Raw genomic sequence first — 26,911 nt, forward strand, 5'->3', positions numbered from 1 at the left:
GTCAAATAAATAAAGGAGACTAGATGGAGTTGTGGATATTAAAGTCACCAATGACTATCTCCACTGTTAACAGTCAAACTGCATTAAATCACGCAATAGGAATAAAAATTCAGTCATTTCAGGATTTGGAAGCTTCAAAGGCAGTAGATAAATGAGACCAAATTAGAAAAAGAAACTTTAGGCCATATCAAAGAGAGTGAGATTCTAGATTTGGCATTCTCAAGCATGAATGGAACTGTCCAAATCCAAAGTATTAACCTTGAAAAGGAAGAAATCCTACACAATGTAATTTGAACATTTAAGATGTAGCGCAGTAGTTCGCTATAGTAGCCGCTGAAAGTTCAGTCAAAAATAGGAAAACAGGTCTGGATGTTTCTCAGTGGTGGCGCGCATAATTTAAGAGTTTGCATTAATGCCATGAATGTTGATAAAGTGGATGTGGAAATGATTTTTAGTAAGATCCCTGTTTATATTGTTGGAAGTATTTTTTTTTTTTTTTTTTTTTTTTGAGAGAGAGGGAGAGGGAGATATTTTTTGTCTTTAATTTGTTATTCTTTTCATAATGGTATAGGAAGAATTAAATAAGTAGAGACACGCTCGAAGACATGTTGCTACAGAGAGAGCTTTAAGTCTGTCTGTCAGAATCGGATATTTTAGTTCTTTTGTATATAGCAGAGAGTAAATCCAAATTCCATGTATTTAGTAAGCTCAATGGAATTCAAAATCTACCTAAAGACTAGTACATCGTTTCGATTCAATAAGTTTCAGTTGTTTTTCCTTACCAAAATCGCTTCTTTAAAATGACGGCAAGATTCCAGATCCTAGAAAATTACCACTAAATTTTAGCTTGCAAAGTTATAATTTAAACAAAAAAAAAGCCTTATAAACTCAAGGAGCTACAAGCTCGTCTACAGCAGGCGTTCACAAAATTATATGAGAAGATAGTACAATTCTGTTTTTTTGATTGATGCTGATTTATTCTCTCTCTTTATTTATTTGACCAAAATTGGCGCATTTCGATACGTATTTTACAGAATGAATGAATCATTCAAAAATAAATGCACCAAATTAAAGTCGATGTTCAGTTTTCTTGCTTTCGTTTTTTTTTTAAATATATCTCATCTCTTTAAGAAAGTAAGCAGCAAGGCTCAACACAGAATGTGTATGACTGTTTTCAGTAAATACTCAATAGCTCTACATGATTTCATTAATAATGATTCTCCGAAATATATTTCAATGCTGTATTCATTATAGACAATGAACCCAGCATCAAATAACTCTTGAAGGATATTTTAAAATATAATATGAATTTCTCTCTTTTTTTTTCAACAAAAAGGGAAAAAAAACAAAAAAAAAAACAGCGACCTCGCTGTCAAGTAGGCGATTGTCTCAATACCTCCATGCTAGCGAAATGGAAACAATGAGTAGTACTGCAGTAGCCACAGATTTAGAACCGTCATCTCACAAAACAATGTATTCAAACTCTTTCTTATAACTACAGTAGATTTACAAGTATTTCAAGTTATTAAAATTCCGAATGTCATCAAATAAGCATTAAACTATCGCCATTATGTTTAGTGCAATTTCTTTCACACACGCTTCTCTTCTTTATTGTCTAATAAACACAAGGTTCGTTTAGCATAGGAACATTTAAATTCAAAATTAAAATTTTATGCGATTTAAATGTTTCTGACCATAAATTCGTTCATGGAATCTAAAACGTAAGATTAAAATACATAATAGAAATGAAATGAGAGATGCTGAAACTAATTTATATCTTATGTCTTATATTTTTAAAATCTTGTGTGTATTGTGAACTGCAAAACGCTGAGTAGTCTATATTATTATAATATGACCTTAGATAAAGATCGGGGCTCGTTACGAAAGAAAAGCAAGAGATGTTCCCTGAAATGTCCTCTTAAAAAAAAAAATAACCTCACGAGGTTCGTCCTTTGTTACTATTTTTTATTCGAGAATTACAACATATGAGAAATGATACTTAAAATAAAATAATGACGTTATTTATTGCGAAAGGATAGTGTGCAAGGTGAAACCAGACTTCGAGTTGCACTTAGAGCAGGGGGGGGGGGGATGACTCACGGCCTTCAGCAAATATTCATGGAGCGTTTTGTGACCATCAGTGAGAGTTTTGGTATATACACCTAAACGAACGCAAAGTAGAAAGAGATAATATATCATTTATAAGTTAAAATACAAGAATTATTAAATTTATTATTTAATAATAATAAATTTAATAAAAATAATAAATTTATAAACTATTAAATTTATTAAATTTAATAAATTTAAACTATCTTTTTTCTTCTTTTTTTTAATGCTAGTCAACCTATAGTACTTTAGTACGTGCGCATCGTGAAAAATTTTTATGAAATTTTTCAATAAATTATATTTCTGGTTTTACTTTAATAGTTTTAAAGTAAAACTCTTTAGTAGTTTTCATTGTGTTAAATGTAAAGAAATACTTCTTTTGTCTACGATAGTGCGCAGCCGGTTGGGTACTTTCTGGAGCGACTTCTAAATTTCTGATTAAAAAAAGTTCCCCATTCTGTTCTGAGATTTGTGTTTGAATAAACTTTAACCACAAGAGCTTTACTTTAGACATTGAGCTAATGGAGTTTTCACGATGATGTCTTCACAGACTGACAGTGCAAAATTCCTAAGATCAAACTTCTCAAGAAAATGTTGAAGGATATCAGTTGGACTGATGTGTGAGTTCGTGTTAAACACTAGACCAAGGTAACATTAGACCTTGGTCTGTAAACCAAATTCAGTGTCATTAGTTAAATACAATACAAGTGCGCTCCTTCGTTTTTAAGCAAATAACTCAACGAACACACTATTAAATATAGCAAGTCGACTTTTAAGTCCCGCTTTCTCTGGCTAAAATGGTATGTTTTAATCATTTCAAAACGACTAAAAATAACAATAAATTTTAAAAAAAAACTTTAAACGAATCTTCTGATTGTCTTCGTTACATTTTCAACTTTTAATGACAAAAATCCATCCAAACTAAAATGGAGTTTGTCATCGCCGAGTGGGTACGTATTCACTCTCTAACCAACAGGTTGCGTATCCGAATCCAGCCATGGGCATGGATGTTTGCGAAAGTCTATAAGTGGAAGATGAAAGTCATCGCTCAATGCGAAACCATCGTCCTGCTTACTGGAGGACTGAAGTGGTTCTACAGCATGGTTTCCGGAGAATGAAAAAAATCAATAAAATATATAAATTAATTTTAAAAAAAATAGAAAGCATCCCTAGCCCACACATAATAATACTATAGATCAGTGGTTCCCAACCTTTTCCACTTGTGCACCCCTTTTAAACCCATTTCTATAAATTGAACCCCTTGTTTTTAAAAACTGACATTTATTGTTCCATAACTAACGTTTTGCATTTTGTTTACTTTACTTGTTTTTCCGCCATTACTGATTATTTTTCGTGTACCCCTGAACGGCCCAGCACGTACCCCCCCCCCCCCCCGGGGGGTGCGCGTACCACCGGTTGGGAACCGATGCTATAGATTTACAACTTTCATGGGTGGGGATTACATTTAAAAAATATATATATAGCCGATTACAAGGGAGAAATAGTTTAAAGATATGATATATAGTGACAAGACGTGATATTTCTTTTGAGAAAGAACAATATAATTAAATGTATCTATTCAGATTAAAATGCCAAAAAATCCTATTTATCATGAAATTTGACTTACAAGAGAACTATCAAAGGCACTAACCGTTAACTTTAGTCTTTCATTCTTTAACAAAAAATTTCTTGACATGCCATTTTTTGCCACAGACATCACCGGTAATTCAAGAAGATTCAAGGTCAACCACATATAAACAAGGTCAACCCGTTATAAACATATTTACGTTTCCGTGAAACATATTTACAATGTTTCACTGAAATTGGCATTATTACCCTGCAGGCATAATTTGTTGCAAATATCATATATGAAAATTTTCCAGGCGCAATTATTTATATTTTTTCATACTGTTCCTTGAATTTTCTAACAGCACACTTCAAACAGATTCACAGTTCGTACTGAGAAACACTGACTTACCATATACATTTCGATTTTCAACATTTGTGAGAATATATTTTACTTACTTATATGCTGTATAGAATTCTCGATTACTGTGCATGCTTTTATTCCTGAATTAAATTACTTAAGTTGAAATCAGAAGTCGTGATCGAAGAATAGATTGAAGAGTACTTTTTATTATTATTGAAAACGCAAACGATCATATAGATTTACTATTCAACATTATAGGAAGTTCGGGTAAAACACAGAATACCATTTTGTGGAGTTTATATTTCCGTGGCATGTAGTATTCATAATAATGAAATTAATACTGCCAAAAAAAAAACACGTAAAAAGGAAAGATAATTTAATAAATATTTGCTAGTTTGAACAACAATATTGTCTACTTCTTCAGATTGATACAATAAAACACAAATATAAAAGAGATGTATTAACATGGAGATTTCTAAATAACAAACCATCATTTTTTTTTAATTCATTTAACACGTGACAGCCATTGGATGCAGGAACGAGATATCATGAGCGTGGATCGCTGTTACAGGATATAACATATTTTATCTCATAGCCTAATTCATCCAAACCTAGATCTCATGGTTTTCATTACTTCTTAATACTTATGTATTTAGGAGTACACAATATTGTTGTACCAAACAAGTAATTAATTTATTAAATTATCTTACTTTTTATGTGGTTTTTTGCCAGTATTAATTTCATAATCAGGAATACCATTTTGATTTTGCAAAATAAAATTAAGACTGTTAAAGGAAAACTAAATCTCTCTGTGCTAATATAGAATCCAGAAGGTTTTTACGTCAACTGTTGTTTACGAATTTCTTTTTTATTTAAAGATTTTCAAAAGCACATTTTTTGGGAGGGGGCGGATGCAGATAAACACATAAAAAAGTTTTTCGGAACCGGCACATGGGCCCACAGCTCGCACTGCATCTTATGAACCCACTCTTCCTCCAGAGATCCTCCGAATATTTCCTTGAAGAGTAGAGACATTCTGCATTTTCACTGCCTGGATGATCTTTGGGGATTAACTATAAGTCAGAATCATCGTTATTATTGTCAATAGTTTTATCCTTTTTAGCAAAACGTTGCTTCTTTGCCATGCTTTTCTTTCCCTTGTCGATCAAAATCATGCTTTTTCTTTCCGGATTGATCAAAAGAAGCGGCAACTGCATAACTTGTACAGGGAATGCTGTCATCTGGGATCAGTCATTCATTCCTCTCTTCAGATTAATACTTAAATTAAATTAAATACTTCAGCTTGTTCTTCGAGAGGTGTTGCATTCACGACGTCTTCATTTGATTTGCTAGCATCATCGCCAGTCTGGCTGGCCGAGTGGTTAGCGTATCCGCTCTCCAGTCGCCAAAAGGCTGGGGGTTTGAATCCCGCCGGGGGCATGAATGTGATTGTCTTTGGAAATGCTAGTGGTGGTCGGCGGTAGATGGCATTGGTGTAGTTGCGGTCCGTTGGTGGATTGAGTGGCGAAGACAGAGTTGTAGAACAGGTGCCCTCCCTCGATGAGTCTTCGGACTCCTTGATGGTGTCTAATAATAATAATCTCTTTCTCCCTTCTTCATGCTCTTCCCTTTTTCACAATTCATCTTTTTGACCAATGTTCTTCATGGTCCACTCTTCTCTATTCTGTTTCTCACCCCAATTTGCAATAAGACCAAGCAAACACCTCTAGTTTGCTTGATCTTCTTGTCATGCGATGCAGTTTATTTCTGAAGCTTCTTTTTGTATGGCGAACTAGTTATGACCTCGGCAGATCCAGGTTCTTTAGGGTGATATCCTGAAAAGGGAAAAATGTTTTGTTTTGTGGTAACGTTTCGGCTTGAGTATTTCTAATAGTCAGTGGTGTCTTTTCTGAGAGTGAGCTGTAGATCTAGGTTCTTCTATGGCAACATCAACAGCTGCCGCCGCAGTGTCTTTTTTTTTTTTTTTTCATCAAAAAAAATCAGCATCCAATAAGAGAAACTTGTTCATTGGAATATACTGGTTTTTCTGAAATCCATTCACGTCATTCTCACCAGCCTTTAGATAGTCTCTTCCGAACAATTTGGTGATGTCGTATACCTTCACAGGATTACGACTTTGTCTCAAAAACCCACGAATCTCTTCACTGTGGGGAGATTTCAGTAGTTTCATGAAGGTCTTGTCTAGTAGCTGCACTTTGTGTGTGGGGGGGGAGGGGAGGGGACATTCTCTACATAGTTGTCAAGAGCCAAATTAATGACGTCATGTTCTTCGTGTGTGTTTTCAAGGAGTAACAGCACTGGTGCCTTCGCATCTAACTTAGTCGAAAATGTCGAAACCACTGGGTAAAGATGTTGGTCTGAACTCATCCTGATGTGTGGCATATAGTAATAATTCCAGGTAGAGCACCTTTCATTAGCAGCTGAGTCACGTTCGTTCTAGCGCAGATCATTGGGGGGGGGGGGAATGACTGGCAGTACTCATAGAAGCAATTATAGTGAAAAGAGAACCGCGTTCTGCACAAGTCACAGCTCTTATCCGGTACTTTCTCCTTAAGAGCCACAATAAGAAGTATTTTGCTTTGTACAATCCAAAGCCCAATTTAGTACAAGATGTAGATTCGATCACTTGGGTAGTCGTGGGCATAGAAGCACTTTCTGGAGGAGATCGAAGAAGGTATGATAATCTTTTTGTTGATTACTCTAGCCTTAGTAAAGGAAGTTGCTGTTGGTTTTCTAATTGGTAACACCTTGTGTGTCTCTTAAGAAACCCATAGAGCAAGCTGATAAACCATACATCTCAAGTCTTTCCTGGTTAAACCGTAAAACAGCTTCTATTTCAAGCACATACTTAACTAATCCATTCTCTAAATCTACCGAAGAACATGCTTACATCCCATTTTCCGTGTAATGGATGACAATGACTCATCTCACTGCCATCCATTTCTCAGTAACTACGCAGAATAGCGTTGTCTTTGGCACATCGAATAGCTTAGAAGCTTTCAAGTACCCGATTTCCTTCTCTCGAACTACATGAATGGTCTACATCAGGGGTCTCCAAACTACGGCCCGCGGATCAGATGCGGCCCGCGATACGATTTTATCCGGCCCGCCAATTGAACTAATTTTTCAATAAGAATCGGCAAAAAAAAAAACACGGGGTGTTAATAGATTTCAAATGCATTAATTAAAATTGTGTTCAAAATATATTCCCGAATATCAAAAAGTAACCGTATTCCAAGTTACGGTCTTTCTGACTGTAAAAGGTCGGTTAAAATGGACTAACGAAGAAAAAAAATTTAAAAGAATTCAAAATGAAATAAAAAAGTTATATGCGAATAAACTTTTTTTATCAACCAAAAAAATGTATGTCGCACGAAATAAGAACACTTAAAAAAGTCGGTAGAAACATGGTTAAAATGAACTAACGAGCAAAAAACGAAATAAAAACAAAATTTCCCGATCTGTATTCATTGACAAAAAACTCGAAGTTATACGAAATTAAAAAAAAAGTTACATGTAAATTGTCGATGTATATTCGTTTGAAAAACTAACGACTAGCAAAAATTTGCTGATAGTGTTCGTTGTCATTAATATACGATAATTTAATCTCACATATTCTGTAATCAGTTTTTATCTGCTTTCAATAAAACTCATATCTAGTTCTAGTTTTTATTACTATGGCCCACTGAACAGTGCTGAAGTACCCAATGTGGCCCTCACGACGAAAAGTTTGGAGACCACTGGTCTACATCGTACGACAATGATCCTGTTTTTTCCGCCTTTTAGCGGGATCCACCTCTCGCTTCTTCAGCATGCTAAATAAAAAAGAATCGGTCCAAATTAAAACTTACAAGGTAATATGGAATACTTGAAAACTTGTCTGGCAATATGAAATACCAACTATTCCATAATACCCGACATCGCTATTTTGAAATTAAGCGTGGCGTGGCACGAACTGAGAGCCAAAAGAAAAAACGCGAAAACTAGTCTGAAACGAAATTCAGTCTTTGTTCTATAGATAGCAAGAGCGATGAAGGATATGTGATATACAGTCATGTATATAAAAGTCGAAAAACTTATTTGTAAAGTTTTAAAATACGGTTTAAAAGAAAAAAAAAAGAATGTCTACTCAAGACGGAAGCTCCAACAAGACTAATTCCTCGTAAGCATGACGAGAAATCGTGGTATTCTTCCTTATTACTCGACTACTCCTCTACTTTTAATCCATATATGATAGGCATGGAAATTTTTTTTTTAATCTTCTCTTACATATATTAAACCGAATACACAAAAAAGCCTGTTAGGACCAGTTAATGTCTTTTTTTTTTATTTTTTAATCTAACTTGAATCGGATATGGCGGTTAATCCTATTCCCATAGGATGCTATGGCTACAAACTTCACGTGGTTTATGGCTGGTTTGTCTGTTTTTCGGAAGTAAAAGCCCTGTTTCTTCCCTCTGTTGTATTCGAACTCACCAAGCCTTAACAAATAAAAGGGCAAATGTTCCGATTACATTATGGAGTCGCTTTGGATAATTTTACATTGGAAAAGTCATGTGGGGGTCACCTGCCGGTGCTGTTTCAAGGAACTACGTGTGGTTTTAAAATTGTTTGGCTTCTTTTTTTGCTAATGTAAAACTCTACAAATCACGAATTCAAGGATTCAAAAATTAATTAACTAAAAATTCCTACTATCGTTCATGAGATATGAACCTATTCACTTCCCATGTGAGAGATAAAGTAGAGTTCAACATGGTTATGTATTTAAATCCTTCATACAGAAAGTGTGGACAAAGGTCACATTTCGGGTGATAGTGGGGAGGGGGGGGATATTCCATGACTAAGCATTTTTTTTTTTCATCATCATCCACATAATATTTTATGAGTTCATTTGATTGGAAGATCTTTTAATAAGATTAATTGGGAGCTTTTTTTCCTAATTACAGCAAATCTTGTCAATTGCATTAGACCAAAGATATCTGCATGTAAGTAATGCCTGCTACCCACAAAGCAGCATGCCAGAATATTAGCAGATGGATGTGAGATATTAAAGTTAAGCTGCAAATGTCATTTTCTAAAAGTAATGGAAATCTGAAATGGCAGACAACTTAAATCAAATCAATTTTAGAATTTGCATTAAAGTTTGTTATAACGCTTTTCGAAATATATATAAATCACACACACACAAAAAAAAAATAAATAAAGGGTTTGTAATTGTTTAATTCAAACTTATCTGCAATTTTAGGAACTGTCCGCTGTGATGGTCTCAAGACCTTTAGCTATGTGATAAACCACATCTATGTGATGTGGTTTATGCAGAATTCTATTTTATTAGATTAGCTTGTCGATTTATCAGAGATCCATAGTTTTACTAACTAGCGACACTGCAAATCTCCTCTAATAATTCCAAAAATACTCTGAATCCACTTGTCAAGAAAGAAAATAAACTACCTTAGTGATTTTGTAATTACTCGTAACATCATTCCCAAGAATATTTTTTCCATTAAACAAAGTCTCGACTTAATTACGGGTGAAATTATGTCTCGGCCTATGTGAGCCAACAGTTCTTGTAATCACACAAGCTATCATTTCCAAGGATGAACCACAGCTTCCGTTTCTTAATACCTGCCGTCTTGCTCACGTGTTAGGGTGTTGTAGCTGCTTCAGAGATTAAACTAACCACTTGATAGGTATACTTTAAAAAAATAATAATAAACGTGCCTTGCAGAGCGTTGAAAGATAAATTATTTTTATAGAATTTATCATCCTCAATAATGTAATATGTATTCAACAGGCGACACGCAACCAGACTGGGAAGAAAAAATAAAAAAAAAAAACCTAATGACCAATCTGAAGATGTGCATCTGTAACTGTTCTTTAGCTGTAGTTTCGAACGATTTGATTTTCTTTTGAAATTCCATTTAATTAAATACTTGTAATAATAAAATCATTTCCAGTAGATAGTAAAAAGTATTTCCTTTTTTTATAGAAAATTAATAAAAAGGTTTATTAAAAATACTCTAATAGATGGCGCAATCCTGGCCTGAAATCCTTAGTTAACTTTTCCACCACCTTTCACCTTTACCTCTCCGAAATTAATCAGTGCAGCAAACGAGTTCTGCATTGTACCTTTGACCTTTGGTGATTTTAAGATGTGTGGACTGCAGTACAGTTGATGACTTTTACCTCCCACCATACACATGTCTGATCCCATCATGAGAATACATGCTTCCGAATTCTCCATAATTATGCCCTTTTATCGAAGGCCATTTAATGATATTCATTTTCGTTAAAACAAGTTTGTAAACATTAAATAAGGCAATAGGTCAATATCAGAAGAATTATGTGAAAGCAGTAATAAATAAACTAGTCTAAAAGATTTAAATGTTAGAATAAAACGATATGTGCACGCTAATGATTTGGGGTAACATTATGAATCAAGAGGTTTTATAAAAAAAATACTTAAAAATAAGTAAAATTAAGAGCATTTATAAAATATTTAAGTATTTTATAAAATACTTAAATGAATAAAATAAAATAACCCTTTACTGTTTGCTAAATATATGATAATTTCTTCTTAAGTTAAAAGCTATGTTAAAAGATAACATAGATCAATCATTAGAGATCCTAGATACTTTCAACTGAAAAGAGAGAGCACATCATATGAACCAAAAACGTTTATTTGTCCTAATTATCTTAAAATGAAACGTTTATTATTCGAATATTCGATTCAATATATATATATATATATATATATACATATACATACACACACATGCATACACATTTTGCAATAAATTTGGTAAATTGGTAAATTTCACAGAAAGTCAACAAACAGAGCTTTTAAAACTGTGCCTGCTGTTAGCCCATTATTTTTATACACTGAAAAATAATAGGCTCACAGCAGCTAGTTCAACAGTGGAAATAGCGAAACGTATGAACTAATTTCTTCATATGAAGAAAACCATTATCATAGAACAAAGTGCTCACAATTTATCAATTACCGAAGTAATGAAACTGTTCTGAAGCACCACTTAAACAAGAGACACTTCCTCAGTGTTTTCTAGTGATTTATCATAGGAACAAAATTTCATTTCAATCAATGAAATTTTGTTTAGATTTTGTTTAGGTACAAGAAACTTATTTACATTTATACTTATTATATACGTTAGAATACTTCGCAATATTATTAGTAATATATAGTATACTCTCGCTGAGGTAAACACTTGAATTTCTGTTTGCTTTTTTTACAAAAACAATGTAGAACACAGATACTCCCCCCCCCCTGTCCGAAACAAACAAAAAAAAATTGTAGTAGAGAACATGGAAAGAGCATACCTGTACTACAAGAACAGTATATCTGACAGCTCTAGCTATTGTGCAAGTTGGATCCCAGAGAGAGAGAGAGAGAGAGAATAATGTCGGTACTAGAATGCTTTTTCAGAGAATGCATGATCCATTCAGATGTCAATTGTTTATGCGTGAGATAGTCGGATACATAACATTAATTAGTTCAGTACGGTATTTCAATTTGCATCGCTGAAATATTTATGTAAAGAATTTCAAATCAACCCGATGTTAACTCAAGAGCGGAGTTCAATGTGGCCACACTAGCCACATGTCTCCAAAATGATTACTCACAAAAGATAAAATGCTTCATTTTAATTTAACATTCATTAAAAAGAAACAAACCATATTCTCATTTATTCCTTTTCTTCTTTATATGAAGGAAAGTGTCACAATACAGTTTGTCTGTTCTGATAGTTTTTTCTCGTTATTTAGCAACAGCTGCAACGGCTCCATTAGGCGCTGCTTTTAGGCAATTGCATTAACGCTTTTTTTTTTCTTTTTTGTGCTTTCATTAAATATTAAACTGTTTACCTTTGGTTTGAAAAATGTCTCAAGTCACTAAGCGAACTTTACTCACTTCGAACTGAAACTGTATTGGCTTCTTCTGACAAAAGAAAGGTAGATGTTTCTATCAGTTTACGAAGCAAGCAAAACGCCAACTAATAAAAGAACTATCGGTCACGTGCATGTTGCGTGTTAGCGTGCTGCTCAGGAAAAACCTTGAATGGATTTTAAGGACACAGATTGTTTTTCTCTTTTGAGTTGAAGCCATCCAAATGGTTTCTTATGAGAGTCACTCTTTGTATCAGACGAATCTGGTATTGCCTCGAAGACTAGCCGCGCATAAGTGTTGTTGTTATTCATATATTACACCATGAGAAGATTATTTAACTGTTCCTTTATAGTCCAGATGTTGTATAAAATCAGTAGCCTTCTTTTTAATTAATTCAATTAAATCATAAAAATCATGCAATATTTGTGTGTTTAATAACGCCCTGATCCCCAGATGGCGCTATCACAAGACACAAAGCTATGCAGTTATTAAAATCGAGAATTGGGAATGTATCCTACAGAATGGAAATAAATTTCCTTTCATTAGCAATTATTTTCATCATCTGTTACAGTGAAGGCTATGCCACCTAACGGAGAAAGTATTTGAGTATTATGTATTCAAAAAATTATTACTAATAAATAAATAAATAAAAAGTTATAATGCTGATCCAAGACAACCTAAAGAAGTCTAGGGAAGCAACTATAACTCACTTGAAGTTATGACTTTTAGGTCTGGCACATCCTCGTTGATAATACGTACTTATCTCAGTTGAAACCAAAACCCAATTATGAATATGCTAGTTATTGAAAACTAGAAATAAATATAGTTTAAATAACTATGTTTTATTCATAAACATAAAAACATGAAAATGTCAAAATATGATCATCAATCTACTACCAAAAGAAATGTTTTGAAAACATTGAGTTTTCCATATTCTAAAGCAAAAAAAAAAAAATCACTAAATTAGTCTTGCTGTCAGCTCGTTATGTTATTTAAATTAGTGAAATCTGAGCAATGAGATAAATGGCACTTTTTTGGCAATAATTTTCAAACTTCTCGAGTCAGATTTGTTCTCGATATTGGTAACAAAATATGAAATGATGTATGTTAGCGGAAATCAAAAAAATATTTTTGCATAGTCTATTTTATTTTGGTTGTTCATTTTTTACAAGATGGTAACTTCCATGAAGATAAGTGCTAAAAATAGCTTATAGGTTAGAATCCAGTCACTTATTAGAGGAATTTTTTTTTGTCTCAGATTTTTTTTATCGATTTCAGAGATAGCCCAGCTTTGTTTTTTCCTCCAAGAAGAAATCGAATTTTTAATTCTAGAACACAGCAAAATTGAACACTGAACGAACATTTTGCATAAAATGTGCGTTCTGTGTTCAATTTTGCATAAAACTGGACGCACATATGAATAAATGCCAGTTGGGACTAAGAACATCCCTTGTTATCCAGTACGCCGTGGGAATGCTCAATCTCGGCAAGAGCGAGAGGTGGAAACTGGCTGCCTACCAATTTCCAAAAGAGTTAAGACTAAAAGAGTGCTAGTTTCTTTGAAGAATGAAAAGGTGTCATAGCCGAAGCACATAAGATTATGAGGACAGCATATTATATCTATTAACAGCGTGTGTTCACTGGGCGATTGGAACGTTTTGCACGACGTGCAGTAGACTGCTTAGTGATGTGGGACACGTTTACATAAGCCAGGGTCGAACTTTTTTACATATCATGCTTCAAAATAAGGAAACGTACAAAATACTGAGTAGACTCAAATTAGCAATCAGTGAAAGATGTACTAGTAATCTAAACGGTAGCCAAGATCAGCAATTTGCTGAACTATTGTTCTAAAGCATAATCACGCGTCCAATTATCTACCTGGAACGGTTCTAAGTTTGGCAACAGTAATTGTATTGGTAATTTAAGATATGACCGTTCCAAAAAAAGGTCGGATCGATGTATGATTACGGGTATTCCATTTATAAACTCGTAATTTGCAGACGAGAATGAATTATATCAAGGAATAAACACAATTTGGTTGAAACGATTCATGAGAAATGTTTCTCATCAAGTTTAAAAAGCTCATTAAAAACTTTATCAAAGAATTCTAGAACCTAAAATAACAGTCAACTTTTATACTGATGAATAAACTTAAAATGAATCCAATTTTATTCCAATTACAGCTAGCAATGTAAAGGAAGTAGCAACACGCAACAGAAAAATATAGCCTAATGCAGCGTCAAAACATAGAGCAACGTTTTCTGTTGTCTAAATTAAAAGACATTCGCACACATGAACAAACTTAGTGTCCAATAAGTATAAACAACTATTCTTAAATTACATGGATTTAAGAAATTTGTATACAAATAAACAAAATCTAAAGAACGGTACAGTGAAGAAAAATATTACGAACGGTAGCATTATGTCTGCTAAGTAACGAGGGATACAAAATTTTAACTCTTCAGGTACCTCGTTGATTGAGCCTCTTGGGCAAAAATGTAATACTTCCTGCTTAGTAAGCGAAGCGCAGGTCAGGCAAATTCGTTGCGTAAATATCTTTGTTCATTAAAAAAAAATCAGTTCGGAAACATTAACTGATTGTTATAACAAGAAACGTTTATTAAAATTCGAGCTAAAATCTCCTCATTCCTTTATTGTGTTTGACTAGAAGTGTACGAACCTATAATACGCGATGACTACAGACGAAAATACTGTTGTGGAATCCTTCAAAGTATGTGAATGCGGGAAAATGTTTCTTTAGGTATTGTGCTACTATGGCTGTCAATGAAAGCTTCTTTACTTAGACTGGAAGTCATGCGGTAAAGCAACCTAGCACTTCTTAATAGAAAAAACAGAGCTATATTGGTTAAGATGTTGTGCACAGATAAAATGCGGCAAAGGATGATTTTTTTTTGTTTGAATGACGAGCCAGTGAAGTGCTCGTTATTAATGGTCTTCAGGAATAAACAGACAGAAAGAGATTTCTCGCCTACAAACTAAACTCGATCGGATCAACACCATAATTCACTGATAAGGATAGCAGAAAAATCGCTGGCCGATAAGTAGGTGTTGCTGATAGCGAGCTAAAAATGGTAACGCGGCATTGCTAGGTGGCCTAACTTATAACGGCACTGGACGACAGAAATGTCCTCCCATGACGAAAAATAAAACTTAACTGTCGTCTTAACTATTTGTATCAGGCTGACGTTGCTAAAAATAGCATGATCGTACACTTCGGAGACTATGTCAGAATGAAATGGACGTGAACTGCAACTTACTACTCTCATTAGGCTACAGCCGCCCACTTGCGGTTACTGTGGCAATGTTTTCTCTCTTTCCACGAGACTTTTGACGAAACGTGACGCAAACGCCGATGTTATTTTAACCCCCAGCAGCACCATGAGTTAAAAGCAGTTGCGGATGCACGTCATTCAGAAATTCTTTATAAGAAGTTAACTTTAGTAACCAGTAATCTGTCTGCCATGTGACTGGTGACGTCAAACCCCAACGCGTTAGCCGAATACAAGTACGTTATGTGATTCATTAAATTCGCCCTCAGCAGCTGGTAGCTGAAACGGCCTGTGAGAGAAAGAGAGAGGATATAACGAAAATATCCTTCTACCTTGTTTACGTCTTTGCGTGGAAATTTTAAAGCTGATTTAATTTCAGCTTCACATTGTTGCCAGAAAGCCAACCACTTTAAAATGCATGGCACGTGAATTGTCGGAATTAATTAGTAACAGGAGCAATCGAAGAATGGATTTTTTCGGATAAAATAACATAACGAAGTTGTAGTCAACCTATCGATGTCATTGGAAAAACTTTTATATAATGGATATGTAGTTTAGATTTCTTTGTATATCTTTCTATCAACAAACGCTGAGCTAATAATAAGGTTTCGGAACTTCTAAATATTTATAAAGCCAAAGATATAAATATCAGTTAACAGCTATTTTCAACAGGGGGGGAAAAAAGTACCCATTAATTCCCGATCTTGGAAGAGCTACCTGTGTTCCTTTTTCTTTTCTTATTAAACAGGAAGTAATCCAGCTAAAGTTTTAGTTTTTTCAAAGATATTACTGATAATTAAGATTTCAAACTGAACAATTAAGTATTCAAAAGGAGCGATTAACTTAAAATTTTAAAATAAAAAATTATATACATCCTAATAATATATTTAAGATACAATTCGAGTAACAAAACATTAAGGTTTAATGCAATAAAAATGTCTCGCACAACTGATGTTTTATTGTTAATGTTAAGTATTGCAAGTATCCATCCCTTTCGTTATACCACTGTATTTCAATAAATTTATCTCATTCAATGGAAGCATGCTTGCTTCATTTATAGCATATATATAGTGAAATATGCCCAATTTAAACAAATCAAAACTTTCATCTTTATGTTAGTGACTTTAATATATATATATATATATATATATATATATATATATTAAAAAATATATATATATATATTTTTTTTTTTCGAAACAGATTTAGTGAAGCTTGTGATTTAGAGAACCGAGCGCTGAAAAATTCAATCAATTAATTGATTTTTTCAGCAGAGTGTTCTAGCTGGAAATATGAACTCAAGTTGACATTGGATTTCCAAATCAGTAATAACGGTGTGCCGCAAAGGTAAACTGTTTTCAAGGTCAGTCAGATCTACATGAAAAATATTCTCTTTCGGGTAAATACACTTGACGTGCGTGAGCACTAAGGTATGGATGACGTACCTAATGACGAAGCCTGTTAGTTAGTATTCATGATGGTAGTGCTTAAAGCACATTTCACAAAAGATGCTATTTTTGAGTAATGCAACAGAAAACTTTTAACGTCTGTTTTAAATTTGCATGAAGCTGTTCAAATTAAACGAACTTATATAGATTACTAAATATAATCACTGGAAGAATTTTAAAACACACTTGCCTGTTTATGCATCTCAAGAAGGGGAGTGGGGTGTTAGCTTTGAAAGTATTTGTAAGGAATAAATATTACATTAAATGTATAAGATATAGTCAAACTGACAGCTTTTTGAATAAAAGAACAATGAATGTTAATGAAAAATAATACACGAATAACGTGTTAAAAAAAAACTTTTGATGGACTCCAGATATACCGAAAGTATTTTTTTCAAAACTGATAACTGCTGCGCTGCAATGAAAAAAAGGATCATCTTTAAATGTAAATATCACGTCTCAGAATATATTATTCTGTGTCGTCCTGTAAAAGTGATTGCATCAATGGCGCTAAGAGAGAAAGACTGTTATAAGTTCGATTCTAGTCGTGGACACTAGAAGAACTTTTTCTAAGCCTTTCTACAACCTATTCTTGAGTAAGTCCATCTGTAGCACAGACAAGCAGGATTTTTTCTCCCCCCCCCCCCCAAACTCGGGTGTTTCACATGTAAACTCAATAAAATCGACCACATAACTCATGCTATGCCACACAATAATATTATGTAAAATCACTGATAGTCTTGGGCAGCTCTGTGATTGGCTAAGAATAGACGTTAGCTGCCCACTAGTCTCCGAAGGTTAAGGCTTAACCATCTTACCTACACCCTTATTTTTTTTAAAAAATGTGATACACACACACAGACACATGTAGAATAATATCACGTCTCAGAATGTATGATTCTGTGCTTATGATTATGTATATTTTCATATACACAAAAATATCAAGTAAATCCAAAGAAAGGATTTTTTTAAATTTCCCAGATAACAAACACAACACTAACATATTTTAAGAACTCTTAAACCATCAACGTCTAAAAAAAATTCAAAAATCATTTTGAATCTTTATGCTTATTGATGGTATTTATCAGGCATAATCCAGAAAAAGGGTGATATAATGATCCCTTGATATTTATACCGCTGGTATTTGTACCTCTGCTAAAGATAATACACTATTTATCAACAGAGATGCACCCATTATATAATACTAAAATGAAATAAAATAAAATAAAAAACGATTACACTGCTTACTAAAATTATATATATATATATATATATATATTTGCTAAAGTTAATTATATATGAGCAGGTCTGATATAACACAATAAAAAAGGTAAAACAATTTTAAATAGAAGAAACGCAACGTGATATCGTACGTGCTGTGAATCCATTAATACAAGGTATAGGTACTTGTATTCACTTTGCTTGGTTAATCTTCATGAGAGAATACTGCACGCAGTCCGACAAGTGTTGAACAGAACAAAAGAGCAGTTTTCTCTTACAGTAGCTGTTGCGGTGACGTCATTCGTACCGTTAACAACAGTGGCAAAAGCTTTGATGCCATGAGTAATACACGTGACTTAGCTCAATCAAAATATATAGAATTTTTCTTCTGTTTTATGGCAAAATAATAGAATCATTTCTATGTACAAAAACGGTAATAACATTGACGTATTTCAAACATTATTTAGATAAGTGATGACAGGTCATTTGTGTTTGAATAAATATGTAATCCACTGGATTTTTTTTTCCTAAAGTGATCTAAATGAAAATATTAGCATTCGTATTAAGAGCTGACCCATTTTAAAGCTGTTAGTTCTAGTAAGTAAAGAAATATAGTTATTCACATTTTTGGGATAATTAAGATAAATTTCAGAAATAAAGTTATTTTCTCACAGGATGATGTAAAGTTCACGTGACCAAGAAGAATATCTAGAAATATTAAACCATACGGTGAAAGCATAGTAAGACCATAATCCCCCCCCCCCCCCCAGCAGTTGTTCAAATTCAAAAAATTGCGATGAATGCAATAAAACTATAGACATTACTACTAATATTGTTAGCGAATTTTTATTGTATTTATTTATTTGTCTATTATTCAAATAAACTAAGACTGCGATTTCCTATTACCCGTAGACAAACTACGGAGTCAAATTCTAAAATCTGTAATTTTTTTTTCAAATAATTAATAGTTTTAAATAGTATTAAATTTATTATCATATAAATTAATGCTTAACTAAAATAATACATTAAAAAAGACCATAATAAAAAATAAAATTATATTTGTAAATAAGAAAAGTAATTCAGCAAGGATTAATTACTGTCATAATCAGCGATAGTTTTTACCTAGTTAGGTATCGGCTTTATTAAATTACAAGACACACGTGTGAAGTTAAGCTAAATCCTGAAAGAGATCTTTGTTGGTTGTTTGGCTTCTAGAAGGTAACACGATCAGCTGAAGCACCAACTTGGAAGAAGGCAGGCGTAATATCCACTTTTCAAGGGCTCATAAAAAATCACGTCACCACTGTCACTAAAACCACCTGCACCTCCCAAGGAGATAATAAGAATCTAAAACGCGAGCACAATTTATCTTGTATATCTTGGCCCACTCAGAAACTGAAGCAGCACTACAGCAAGCTGAATGAAATGCTTTATGTCTTTAATTTGAATCAGTCACCGCGACCTACACTCTGGAACGCCTTTGGTACTCAAATGAAGTTCTTGAAAGTTGCTGATAGGCTATTTATACCTCTGTTCATATAAGGTTCCCTGTTTACAGAAAGAGATATACTTGCTATAAAACTTTACTAATAAAATATTTTTTAAAATAGCATGAAATTTTCTTTCGATAATTTCAGCTCTTTTTTTTTTTTTCACTATCCTTCTATCCTATACTTATCTACTGATATTTGTGCGTATGTGATGTATGAAAGATGATGATGTTACCTTTCAAACACGAGTAAAGAAAATTCTTATCATTCATAAGTGTTTTAACGAATAATTAAAAAAAAAAAAAAAACGGCTTGGAACATGTCTTGCACTACAACATATGATCAAATCTCATATCGTTTGTACGTCAGTCTGTTTATCCATCTGTGATATCACCTATAGATATCGCACATACCTAATTATTTTTGGAATCCCTTTTGTGGAAACTTTTGTGCAATCCCTTCTTACTCGTATTAACTAATTTCACAGTATTAATCACATTAGTTGTTTAGCTTCTTCTTCGGATACAATTCAGAACTAACAACACTTTATTTTAAGGCGCAAGTTTATGGTAAAAGAAACAAAACAGTTACAGTGCATGCAACTCTTCCAAAATCTATAACTGTATGTTGTGATAATTGATCTCTTTACTCGTGTTTTAAAAAACAGGCAAGGAACTACTTTTATAAATTTATGTTATTTTTAGCTAATGAACAATAGACCAAATGAAAAGTTTCGTCTATCAGGAAGTCTGAAAAGCATACAAATGATTCGGTTAGGCAGCATACAGATACAAATATTTTAAATATTACTTGTGCATTCATACGTTTCCACTCATCCTCCCCCTCTTTAAAGTGGGAATTTCGTTTTTTTTTTTGTTTTTTTTTTCTGATTTCTTTCCTTACACTTTGATTTATAAGCTTCTTATTAAAGTGAAAACGAATTCTTTCAAGGGTGAGTGACAGGATATGAAATGAAAAGAATTGAAAACAGTGCGAACACAAATGTATTGTCAGAGTTACGGAACAAAGAACTCGATTGCAGCCAAGCAGAACCAACCGCTTGGTGGATAAGCTTCACATGGATATCTTGACAAATTTACTTAGTCTCGCTCTGGTCCAGTTTTCACTTACCCGTTCCCTGTGGTCGTCATCTATACAGCAGCTGTGAATTTCCACTCAGCAAAACAAATAAAGTTGAAACTGAAAGTAGCTTTGGTGGAAAAACCTTTTCAGAAAAGTTTTTTGAGTTCAGTTGAACTGGGCTAGTGTTAAAAATAGTCAACTTCGAACAGGCACTCCCTCTCCTCTCTCTCTCTCTCTCCTAACTTATATCCGTTCGCGCGTTATTGCTCTCAAAGAAATTAACCTGAAACCGGTTATTAAATTATTAAATGCTAATTTTTGCTGACTGTTCGACATTAACCTCTGGACCAGACTGAGAACTTCATATGAAGATAGTTCCATTTTTATAAACATATGATAATTATGTTAATTAACAACATTTTAATTATTTAATCCACACATGCACTAGAGTAATCGATTATCTCGGACTAATGGTCAATAAATAACTATAATGGAAACTATCTTTTTTACTTTCATTCTGCGTCAATAATAGCGGTCAGGATAATGATATAAGTAAATATCTCCATAAGAGTGTTATATTGAAGTACGCAGTAAAAATTTAAATATGTGTAGGCCTAAAAGAGCCTAATAAAAATCTATTTCCTCCTTATATAATTCCGTACAAAAAAAAAGGCCTATTTTTGTCTTTCTAGTATTTTTCTCTCCGGCAATTCACTTCATTCCAACTGTGGAAAGAAAACTAGGAATTTCCAATGTCAATGGGAATATAACAATATTATTTAACCGAATACAATATATAAGATTTTGCATTTCCTATTCTTGAATTGAAGGGAGACTATACAGAACAACTGCATTGTATTCATTTTTAAACAATCGACAGATTATTGTAAGTTTGGTGAATCATTCATATTTAGGGTTTTTGTTTTTTTTTTACCAAATCTATTAGAAAATATTGGAATACTAGTGGCAAGAATGTTCGAGAATCATCATAAGATATAAGCATTATATTTTGCTGGAAAGGACAGTTTTAAGTAATAAGATTTCAGTAAATAGCTTTCAAGTATGTGGCTTACATTCATTTCTTTTGTATTGTCGATAGACATCTTTATTAATGGATCCAATCAGCATCACAAATTTTTCACGGAACAAAAAAAATCTAATCTCAACTTGTCACGGAGTTCGATGACCTGCATAATAAGTATCTCAGTGTTTTAAATGAACTTCATATTACATTCAAATTCAATCTGTCAGGTGAACGGCTTATTCAATCACTGAAATCCTATTCAGGAGCAACAAGTGATACCTTAATTCTTATATCCCATATCTAATACAGATCTATGGAAATAAAGGGAGAGTTTAATAAAATGCAACCAAATAAGTGAAGTCTATAAAATGAAATTTTAATACCTAATAAAGAGAAAGAAAAAACGAAAGGTTGATAGAGCACATCGTTCATGTTTATTATTATTTGTTAATATAATACACTTGTAAGTGTATCTCACCTGTTTCTCTTGTGGAAAAACTGTCTCAAGTTCAGTCCGGTTACCATGCCTACCCGAATGCTGTAGTCTCTTGATGTATCATCTCATTAAGCGTTTTAAACAACATATTTTCCTAATATTTTCCTTAACAGACGAAAGGAATGGCTATTCGTCGTCGAAATTGACAACTTCAAATAGTTCTGAATATTTCTAATGGAACGTTAATTTGATTTCATTATATATTATCAAATCACAGCGAGAGATTCAGTAAACTTGTGACCAGCAGCGACATCTTATTCAAGGCTATCGAGCAGGTCTGGATGTTACTGCTGCGAGAGCCAAGGTCTCAACAAAACAACTGACTGATAACAACAAAGCTGAGGACAGGCGTGCGCCGCTTCAGCCATAAACGAATAATCTCTGAGTGCACGAACGCGAAAACTAGCGAGCGATAGTCTCTCTCTTTTTCTTTCTCTCTTAGTAGCTAAAAATAGCTACCCTCCATACAATTGGTTCGCTGACTGAAGAGCAACTTGGGTCGATAGGTGGCGCCATGGTATACGTGCGGACACACTTCGACTTGGAGCGTTGCACTTAGAAAACGAGAGGTGAGACTCGCTTTTATGAAGATAACATCGGCAAGCTAAAGATATAGTGGAATCTGCAGGAAATTAAAGGTGAAATGCATCAAAAGGAAGCATTTCCGTTCGCAGTGAAGAAAATAAACAATTACAGAAATAATTCAAGCATAGACTAATTAAATACTGTTTCTTAAAATAAATTCCTTGTAGAATTAACTTATCCCATCAAAAACAAGCAATATCGATTCACTGTAATACTAATACATGTATCACAATTATGACAGTTTCCAGTAAAATTTTTAGCTTTAAACCTAATTAAAAATTCAGCATAAGTGCTGAATATTAAATTAGGACACGTGACATGGAGCAATTCTGTACCCTTATAATATAATCCTAAATCAATAAAAGATCGACAAACTAAACGACGGACAGTGCACCAGTCTGTCACCTATTTAAGTGAATTTCATAGCCGTATTAATCCCCCCCCCCCCCACTAACTGAGAGCATAATGGCAGCTAATTGTAATAAAAAAAAATCGAAACAATCAGCTCTCCTTAGAACGGAAATCTTCGAAATTGGTAGCATAAAAAAATTAATCTCACTTCCTAAGCTCGGTAATTTAGTCCTACTTTGAACGATAAGGGGGGGGGGATGAAAAGAGACTGTAGTTCCAGGAGAGTAAAACTAGAAGCTCTTTCCGGGAAAGCGAATTGCAGCAAGTCGACTCAGCTAGGAACGCTGCATAAAAACATAGGAATCTTGAAACGTTAGTCACGTTTAATTGTACTGCATATGTTAATTATTTCGTGTGAAATTTGAAGTGCAGGAAGAAGATAATTCGGTTTAATCAATAGCCGCAACTTGCAGTTTTTGATTAGACAGATGCGTTGGCCTAAGAAGAAACTGCTACCGAAATATAATAGCAGTTTTTGGCAGAATTTTTTATCTAAAGCAGAAATCTAGCAACATGTTTATTTGACAGAATAGATTATATGATCTTTCCATTGTCGTTTAGGATTACGCAGAGATAGTTGAAACCGCGGAGAAAAGTGTACTATCAGTTAACTGCTCTTGTTCTCCGACCTGTTTTCGTTGTTTTGTGACATGGAAGGAGTCGATGGGAGAGGGTTTCCATAAGGTGAAGAGAACGCTTTTCAACTTCGCCTAAGATCAGCTAACTCACTTTCAGGTGAACAGCACTTATAAATGTTCACTGTGTCCTAGGCCAGATTTTTCTAAACGAAGGACATATATTTGGACTCTATGAAGACAGAGAAATTCGGTGAAAAGTATTTCACGAAATTTCGAAATTTCGTGAAATACTTTTATGAGCCTAATATGCGTATAAAGAACTCTACCAAAGAAAATCAGTTGAAACATGTGCAACACCAAAAGTTTTGCAGATCAGAAACATTATTCTTCATCCAATGCTTAGACTTCTTAATATCTTGACAACTATATCTTAATACGTAGGCCGTAAGTGCAACACTCTCCGCAGCTTGTCAAACGCTAGTCAGATAGTATGACGCTGATTAATGATCCGGTTTATTATTAAAAATTAGTTTCGGTATTAATAAATAAAAAAGCCAAGATAAGAGGTTAGTAGATTAGTTTAAACAAGCGGAAGAGGTTTGACAACAATGAACGTTATATAAGTGTCCCAGACGCATAGTTCAGAAATACCTAACACTGCCAAGGATAATACTACCCACGGAATGCTTCTCGAGAAAATGATTCATGCATCTCAAAGGTCAAATAAATGTCATGGGGTAGTGGTGTAATCCCAGAAAACAACAGAAGGTTGTTTATATTCTAAACAGTTCCCACAGACTAAAAGATCAAAGGTGAAATTTCATATATTTTCGTCAAAAGATATTTTTCTAAAGCTATTAAATCAATGATTGATTTCTGATTTTTCTAGTGTAAAATGAAGAACGAAAGAGAGAGAATAAAGCAACAAACACATGAGTCATAAATGTAAACATAAATGATTAACGATTTTCAATAAATTTATCTAAAAATGGTTGCACACACACACACACACATATATATATATATCTACAGGGTGGTTCAAAATTCCACGTACAAACTTTGAGGTGACGTAGAGAACATCAAAACCAACCATATTCACATAGGAAAGCATGACCGGAAACGCCACCGGAAGGTACCAACAGGGACACAAAGATACAGAAATAACACAAGGCAGCAAGTACTGTGAAAAAATTTATTAGGCGTAACTGAACAGTTCAATAGTAGTTGGATACATAATATGGTAAACGAGGCATGTCTGCCACCTCAGCGTTCGTAAAACGACACATGTTCTTCGTACGACGTCGAAAGCTTGAATGAGGAAGCCCCAATTGCTCACCTAGAGCTTCACAATGTGGCGAACAGCGCCACCTATCACTTTCGGGTGGCGTTTCCGGTCATGCTTTCCTATGTGAATATGGTTGATTTTCATGTTCTCTACCTCCCCTCAAAATTTGTACGTGGAATTTTTAACCACCCTGTATATATTTATCATTTGCACATTGACTAAAGCTCAAGAATGATATGATAGCTTCTGTATCATATTAGAATCCATAATTAATTAGTCCCACCAAATATCAATAACTTTGCCATCGTTATTTCTTCATTTTGTAATTAGTTTTTTTTCCTCCTCAACAAAGACCACCTACTCGTCAGGATGCAGGGATCACTGAAATCCTCAAAACACATCACTTTTTCATATATGTTTAATAGATTTAAGCATATGTGAAGTGGTGAAGTCTTCAGGAACTCAGAGCAACAAATTTAGTACTTTTAGTTTTCAAAACAATTGTCTGCAATTATTATTATTATTATTATTATTATTATTATTATTATTATTATTATTATTATTATTGCTCAGGATCTTGATGATGGCAGAAGACCCATCGTGGGAGGCTCATGTTAGACAACACAAAGGTTATAATATCTCTGCTGAAACTTGTTCACCATTCGTGCTCTAACCACCCTATCAGGCAATGCATTCCACGGTTAGTCACCCCGCCTATGCAAAAAAACAAATTCTCATCCTCTTCCTCATCACTTCCATTCGCAACTTCCAGGGAACACTCTCTTATCCTTGCTTCTTCTTCTTCTTCCCCTCTTCTATACGAAATACCTCTCCAGTGTCAATCTTGAGAGAGAAAAAATATTTTGTTAATATATTTGTGCTATTTCATGAATGTATATAAAATAAAAAAATGTCATAAACATTACAAAATGGTGCAGAGAAGGATAACAAAAATGACATTAGAGTGTACAATGTTGGCTATGAGGATAGACTGAAGGCATGTGAATTGCAGAGCTTGATAGACAGAAGACGCAGTTTAAAGGTCTCAATCATATCGCCTGTTCATCTTCTATCCATCAACCTCTTCAGTTCACATGCCTCCAGTCTATCCTCATAATTGACATTGTCCAGTCCTGATTAATTTTTGTTATCTCTCTCTCTCTGCACCTTTTTGTTAATGTTGATAACATTTCTGTTATTTCATACACATTCATACAATAGCACAAATATATTAGCAAAAAATTTTTTTCGCAAAAAAGGTACATATAAACAAGTGAGAACTGTTTTTTCCCAAAAGTTATTTTTAGAAAACAGACCTCCTTTTTTCGCCTCAGTAAACCTGGCTATCACTTGTCAACATTCATTACACAATATTCGATAGAAAGAAATACTAAACATTTTAATTAGTTTGACTCTTAGGTACCTTAAAAAGTTTTTAATAATTTTAATTCATAAAAAGTGTTTAGCACTAGCTAAACCTATAGTGAAGTAATTAAAGATATTCAAAATTTTCCATTCTTAAGTGATTTATGCATGTCAATAATTACGATCCTTTCATATTTTAGTACAACCGATGTATAAGCTGAAGTTATTCCACTGCACTTCTTACTTCAGGACTGAAGTGACATTGAAAAAAAAAAGTTTGGTATTCAACGCAGGAATCTGGCTTCAAAACCTGTAGCCAATCCAAAGTACAAAATGCACTAGGTATAAGGTACACAAGTACCGAATCTTTCGTGAGTGAAACTGTCATTAAAATAAAAAATATATATATAATTATATAGATTTAAGTATTAAACATAATTAAGTATGAAACATATAGAGTGTGACTGTCAATGACTATTTCAGAATTGATGGCTTAGTATTATGGCAAAGTCGAACATTCTAAAATCAAGAGTGGTCAATTCTATGGGAGAAAATAATCCGTCTAGGATACAAGCTAAGAAGATCCAGTCAAGTAAAGAAAACTGAAAGACACCAATTGACGATGGCTACGCATTTCAGAAAGCATTCTAAAAAGCATGATCAGAGTTAATC

General features: G+C 33.8%; 1 protein-coding gene across 4 annotated transcripts in view; it reads right to left on the reverse strand.

Annotated features, from left to right (window-relative positions):
• The window catches only part of LOC150105480 (histone deacetylase 5-like), a 430,130-nt gene that overhangs the window by 282,984 nt on the left and 120,235 nt on the right, over nt 1-26,911 (reverse strand). Inside the window, exon 2 of one of the 4 annotated variants that reach the window (XM_090394195.1) lies at nt 12,671-12,770. The exons of 2 other annotated variants lie outside the window; for them this stretch is intronic. The gene's annotated coding sequence lies outside the window, so the exon portion shown is untranslated. Of the gene's footprint in view, nt 1-12,670; nt 12,771-21,997; nt 22,249-26,911 lie in introns of those variants that run through there. One more of the 4 variants, XM_090394192.1, reaches the window with a different exon arrangement.

The sequence above is a fragment of the Typopeltis vanoorti genome, chromosome 6, assembly GCF_054136105.1.
Source record: "Typopeltis vanoorti isolate ZY-2024b chromosome 6, IOZ_Tvanoo_1.0, whole genome shotgun sequence".
NCBI lineage: Eukaryota > Metazoa > Arthropoda > Arachnida > Uropygi > Thelyphonidae > Typopeltis > Typopeltis vanoorti.